This window comes from Erythrolamprus reginae, chromosome 1, assembly GCF_031021105.1.
Source record: "Erythrolamprus reginae isolate rEryReg1 chromosome 1, rEryReg1.hap1, whole genome shotgun sequence".
Taxonomy (NCBI): Eukaryota; Metazoa; Chordata; class Lepidosauria; order Squamata; family Dipsadidae; genus Erythrolamprus; species Erythrolamprus reginae.
In genome coordinates, this window is record NC_091950.1 from 386,799,004 (window position 1) to 386,805,654 (window position 6,651).

The following is a 6,651-nucleotide window of genomic DNA, read 5'->3' on the forward strand; positions in this document are numbered from 1 at the left end:
CCAAGAAAACCACATGGAGAGAAGATATAATATGATTAATATAGTGCCAGAGAGCAGGTCAGGTGGTACTTAACATGCTACTGAGGAAGAGTTGAGGATTTTTTTGGAGCAAATGGTGTTTGTAACTGTTGTGGTTGACTCTGGCCCAGCTCCTGCCCCAAGGAATGTGGAGGTGGATGCAGGGGAAACATCAACATGTCATAGGCCTGTTTTATTGCTGACAGAGCCAGGAAGTGCAGTTTCCTCAGACGAAGAAGAAGGTGGGGGTGACTTGGAAGAGGGGGCCTTGGCACACAGCCCAGGAAGCCAATCTCCATTATCTTTGGTCGATTCGGATGAGGAAGTGTTAGACCCATGCATGCGCAGAATTATGCATCAAAGAGACCAATTGAAGAAATATTACAGGAGATAAGAGAGGCCACCTGTGTTTGGGTGGGACTCCAGTAATTAGAGCTGCTGATATAAATAACAGTGTGCTAGCTTGGCCATTGTGGAAGATTATCTGATCGTTGTTTTTCAGGACTGTGCCTTGCTGTTTCCAGACTTTGTTTGTTGTTTTTTTCACAACTTTGAAACCAAAGCAGAGCAAAGTGTGTGTGTTTCACTTCGCGGGAGGAGGAGAGCTGTGACGTTCCTTCACAGCTGCTAGCTAAGTACTTAAGGACTGATTAAGGGGATTGTACAGACTACCAGGTTGTTTTGGGAAGAGTGCTCTTTGCAATACAAAAAGGGTGCTTGGTTTCTGTTGAATTTTTGTTATAAAGAACATTGTTTTTGAACTTTCAAGTGTGTGAGTGTCTGAAATTTGTACCCTTGAATTTTCGGGAGACTCTTACCATTGAGCCTGGCAGAACAGTAACATAGCTTAATTAAAGCTTTCAGGACATCTTCTTGCTGATGCTCCCCTACAGAAAAAGAAAATCTGAAGCTGCAAAGGAGTATTACAGTGAGAACATATAATCTAAGTTCATGAACAAAGGAAAGCACAACACAATGCAAGATAAGAAATGAAATGAAATGAAATAAGACTCGACTAGACTAGACTAGGCTAGACTAGACTTCTTTATTGGCCAAGTGTGACTGGACACATAAGGAATTTGCATAAGCTCTCAATGTGCATAAAAATACATTCATCAAGAATCGTAAGATACAATAGTCATAGGATACTAAATAAGCAATCAAAATCATGATAGTAACCAAATAAAACAATATAGATCATAAAGATAGAAGCAAAAAGGTTATCGTCATAAGTAGAAGGAGATGGGTAATAGGAAGACAGGGAAGAATAATAGTAATACAGTCTTAGTAAATAGTTTGACAGTGTTGTAGGAATTAGTGATTACAAATTTTATTCTAACCACCAATGCAGAAGAAGACAAGACTGATGAGTTTTCTGCTCAAGTTCAATTTGAAATAGAAGAACGTGTGAGCCAGATGAGCTGCCTGTAATTGCAACTGGAATGTAAAAGTTGGAAATATTAAAGAGGAAAATGGAATTTATTTTGTAGCTTAGGAAACTGAAATGAAGCAGGAAATCAATTTAAGCCTCTCCAATGATTACTACAGACAACCAAAATGTTCCCTTTACGCATGGATTACAGAACATACTGTGAAACTGTAGGAACTGATGAAATACCATCTGAAATATGGCAAGCAACAGAAGAAGAATTATGAAAGTTTCCAACTAAGCTGTGCCAAAACTAGACAATGACACAGAGAACAACTGATTGGAATAGGTTAATCTACATTCCAATATCAAAAAAGGAAATTTAACAGTATACATACTATTGTACAATAACTCCAATTTCATGTGATAGCAAAATCATGTTCAGAATCGTTTGTAAGATTTCAGCTCCCCTTTATAATTTTTATTTAAAAAATAACAAGAAATTCAATCCATCCATCCATATAAATATGTAAAACTACATTAACATGCTACATCAACATTATCTGATTTATGCATTTCTCATAAAATATACCTACTAGGTTAAATTAAAATTCTGTCTGTTAAACACAGAGTAATGTTCCCAATATTTTAATATAGCAAAAATTATGATGTTACGTCATATTTCTGTTTTTAAAACTGAATTATTTTCTCTTTCATATTCAGTGAAATCTATAGAATTGCCACCTTTTGGGGGGAAAAAATCGACATTCTTCTACAAACCCATTTAGTAGGGTTTGTAGTATTAATTTAATATTAAATCTAAATGTAGCACTAATTTAAATCTATTTGGCAGGGCAAATGGAATCCCAGTGGTCCATAAATCAGTAAGTTGATTGTGGACAGATTTTTTCCCCCCAATAGTGACTTACCCTTTCCTGATTCCAGGAGCGATATTCTTTTTTTCTTTTTCTCATTTTAAGAGAAATTTCAACTTTTATTTTATTTATTTATTTATTTATTTATTCAATTTTTATGGCGCCCTTCTCCTTAGACTCAGGGCGGCTTACAACATGTTAGCAATAGCATTTTTTTTAACAGAGCTAGGCTATTGCCCCACAATCTGGGTCCTCATTTTACCCACCTCGGAAGGATGGAAGGCTGAGTCAACCTTGAGCCGGTGATGAGATTTGAACCGCTGACCTTCAGATCTACAAGTCAGCTTTAGTGGCCTGCAGTACAGCACTCTACCTGGTGCGCCACCCCGGCTCATTTAACTTCCTTAATTTTGAAAACTGTTGTCTGCTTTCATTTTTTTCACCGAAGAGATCTTATTCTTTCTCTTTGTTGTCATTGCACATTAGGATTCCATTCAAATGAATTATGGATCTTTAAATAAGTAGTGAGGGACCTGGAGATTGAAATGTGGCTGTCGCAAAAGATATGGAGTTGACATTGGTGATAGCTGAGCATATACATAAAATAAATTTTGAATGATTACTGTCCAAATTCTGGAGAGACTCGACTGATTAACTTAGTTACCTATCACAAGTAGGAAATACCACAAAAAATGAGCTACAGCTAACTAGTGGAACAGATGGAAACTATATTAGGGTATTCCATTGATTATTTATCCAATAAACACACAAAGATGAGAGTTAAACATCAGTCTTTGAACAACACCTTCTTCTGAAATGACAAGGCACATCCAAGAAGACACCTGAAGGACAGGTCTCATTGGGTTGTAGAATGCAGAATCCACCCACTGATGCACAAGTAAGTAGAAAGGCTTCTATAAATTGGTCCTCTGTAAAAATAAAATGTTTATCAATGAAATCTTCTCCTCACATTATATTTTCAACATTATTACTACACAAGCAATTCAATCACTATTCAATTACAAACAAGGCAGATACAAATTCAGTATCATTTGTTTTGTATGATTATAGGGGGGGTTTTCTTATGCTTTTACATAATGAAGGCTTGGTTTAACAGCAAATAAATTTTACATACAAAAAACATTACATATAGAAATGTGATTATATGTTATAAGTACATACAAAACAACATGCAAGCCGAACATTTCTCCAACTCATTCCTTCATCTCAAATATATGAGCCATTCTACTAAAAACTGCTTTTTCCAAGCTTAAACCCATGCAGAGCTTATGATTTTTTGAAACAAGCGATTGGGCTAAATATTAATATAGTATTCTCATCAAAACATTTATGACAACAAGATGTTATTTGTGAGGTACATTATTGAATCATCACTCACCCTGAGCAGCGTGGAAGAAGAAGAAGAAGAAAATTACAGCTGTGAAACAGTATAAAATGTTCATGGCTGCAAACTGACTGCAGTTTCTCTGTTCTTGAAGGGAAGAGACACTGGGGGAGAAAAGGGTAAGGGAAAAAAGTGATGTCATCTGAGCATTGTTAATTCATGTAATGTGAGTTGCCAGCTGCAGAAATCTCTTAGGTTAAAACCAAAAAAATCATTACTAATGCAACACAAAGACAGTTTTGAGTTACCTGTCACATATTTGTGTGCGCTCCCTTGCTTCAAAAAATAGTTGTTGAGAATGGCAAATAATGAAGGATTTATAAAATTAAAATGGATTAAGAGCCTCAGTAGTGCAGAGGTTAGGGTGCAGTACTGCAAGCCATATCTGCTGACTGCCAGTTAACTGCAATTTGGCAGTTCAAATCTCACCAGGCTTAAAGTTGACTCAGCCTTCTATCCTTTTGAGGTAGGTAAAATAAAGACCTTGATCATTGGGGGCAATATGCTGATGCTCTCTAAACTGCTTATAAGGGGTCCTTGGTGTCCTCTGTACCTGGTCATTTTTAAGCAGACATTTCATTGTCTGAACTAGCTAACCTTATCACTACTAGTAAGGAGTGAATGTCTATGAAGATTGTCAGTCATCCAGGTCATGGCTATCCCAAAGGTGCTTTTTTTGGAAAAAGCACCTTTAGAATAGTAAAGAGTTTTGCTCTTCGTTTTTATTCTAGCAGCTTGCTATGTCTGCATTCATGGAGTTGTCTTGGTGGTTCTATACTGCTCCAAAGGCAGTTGGTTGGGCAGTTTACCATTAACTGAATGGAGTGTTGCTTGCTTCTTGATTGATGGTCCTGTCTTAATCTTGGAGTTCATCTATGTTCATCTGGGTAATGATAGTTGATGGAGAAGTATTTTGGTCTTTTTGGCTTGTTTATTGTTCCTTTGCACAATATGTAGATATTGTTTATGTAGCACTGCTTCTTTTGTTATCTGGTGATCATTACAGACCTCTTTCAGTTTCTGCCTGGGATTGCATGTTCTCTCTGTCTTGGCTGGGCTTTGTTTTCCTTTTCTGCTGCTTCTCTGTGTATCTTGAGTGAGTGAGACCTACAATTTTCATATTAGCTATAGTGCTGCATTAGAAACATAGAAACATAGAAACATAGAAGTCTGACGGCAGAAAAAGACCTCATGGTCCATCTAGTCTGCCCTTATACTATTTTCTGTATTTTATCTTAGGATGGATATATGTTTATCCCAGGCATGTTTAAATTCAGTTACTGTGGATTTATCTACCACGTCTGCTGGAAGTTTGTTCCAAGGATCTACTACTCTTTCAGTAAAATAATATTTTCTCATGTTGCTTTTGATCTTTCCCCCAACTAACTTCAGATTGTGTCCCCTTGTTCTTGTGTTCACTTTCCTATTAAAAACACTTCCCTCCTGGACCTTATTTAACCCTTTAACATATCTAAATGTTTCGATCATGTCCCCCCTTTTCCTTCTGTCCTCCAGACTATACAGATTGAGTTCATTAAGTCTTTCCTGATACGTTTTATGCTTAAGACCTTCCACCATTCTTGTAGCCCGTCTTTGGACCCGTTCAATTTTGTCAATATTATCTTAATTAGCATGTATGAGCAGGGCAACACAAAGGCCAATGGAAAATGGTCAAGGACACAAGTAATGATATCAGGTTCCATTACAAATACCTCTTTTCTATACTTAATTCTATAATAAAGTCTGCAAACCACATAGATAATTATATCCCTAACATGGCCTTTCAGGTCTCCCAAGCATTAGGCAACTGAAGTCTATTAAAGCTGCTCCTGATTCTTCTCTCAGTTTAGAAATCAAAAGAGAAAATTTAGAAACAGAGCCCCAAATACATACCTGATCAGTTTTGGAGAAAATGAGTGATAGTTTAAAAAACCACCGTCTCTGCAGAGAGAAAACATTCAATTGAGATAAGAGGTGAAACAGACGGGTAGAAAATAGAGGAAGGATAATTCTATCAAGGAAGTATACCAGTGAGTAGATAATATCTCCAGAAAGGGTGTAGGAAGAACAAAAATAGATTTGAAAGCAGTGTTCCCTCTAATTTTTTTGGGGGGGTGGGCGGAAAAGTATAGTGTCTGAGCGGCAGTCCCTTTGGGACTGGGCGGCACAGAAATAATAAATAAATAAACAAACAAATAAATAAAAAACCCACCCTGTTTTGCCTCAGAGAATTTCAAAATAAAATACTGTACTCTGTGTCTATAACAGTGAGCTCATAATAGGGCAACTCTATCAATATCAAAATGCCACTTAAATAGTTGAGCTAGTTTCAAACTAGATTTTGATTTTCTTTCTCTCTTCCTTACTCCCTTTCTTTTTTTTTCTCTTTTCCTTCCTCTCTTTTTTCTATCTGTTTCTCTCTCTTCCTCTCTTCCTCTCTCTCTCCTTCCCTCTCACTCTTTCCCTCTCGGCTTCTGGGCAGGTTTGGAAAACTCTGAGTTGATGATGATTTTTAAGTGAGCGATTGCTCACTGCTCAGCTTAGAGGGAACTATGTTTGAAAGGAAAGCTAAAAGCAATGAAAAGCTTTATGTGATATCAGTAGCAAATGGAAAAAGGAAGAGATGAGCCTGCTTGTTAGAACACTGTACAGTATGTTAACAGTGTTAAACATTGACAGTTGAAAATACAATGTTGCTTTTCTCCCATTGTTGTTTTCATATAAGTTAGAAGAGAACAATTACACAAATATTTTCAAACAGTTTAATTGCTGTTTTCTACCTTGCATTCATTGTAGGATCTCTCAGGAAATAATATTTTTAACTTAGTCCCATACAATTCTATAAAGAAAAATCCTGTTCAACTTGCCAAAACATAGATTATGTTCAGGTATCTTTGATTATAAAATAAATGGTTCTCTGTATGATATACAGCTACTTTTTCATTCAAAATATTGTTAATTATCATGTTGCCACAAACTTTGTT

The 6,651-nt window shown here is 36.5% G+C and overlaps 1 long non-coding RNA gene across 1 annotated transcript; it reads right to left on the reverse strand.

Annotated features, from left to right (window-relative positions):
• Nucleotides 1-1,046: 1,046 nt before the first annotated feature.
• LOC139157738 (uncharacterized) lies at nucleotides 1,047-3,771 on the reverse strand. Its single transcript, XR_011557562.1, has 2 exons — nucleotides 3,662-3,771; nucleotides 1,047-3,191 (listed from the first exon to the last, which is right to left on the reverse strand). It is a non-coding gene; the product is annotated as an uncharacterized lncRNA (long non-coding RNA).
• Nucleotides 3,772-6,651: the final 2,880 nt, after the last annotated feature.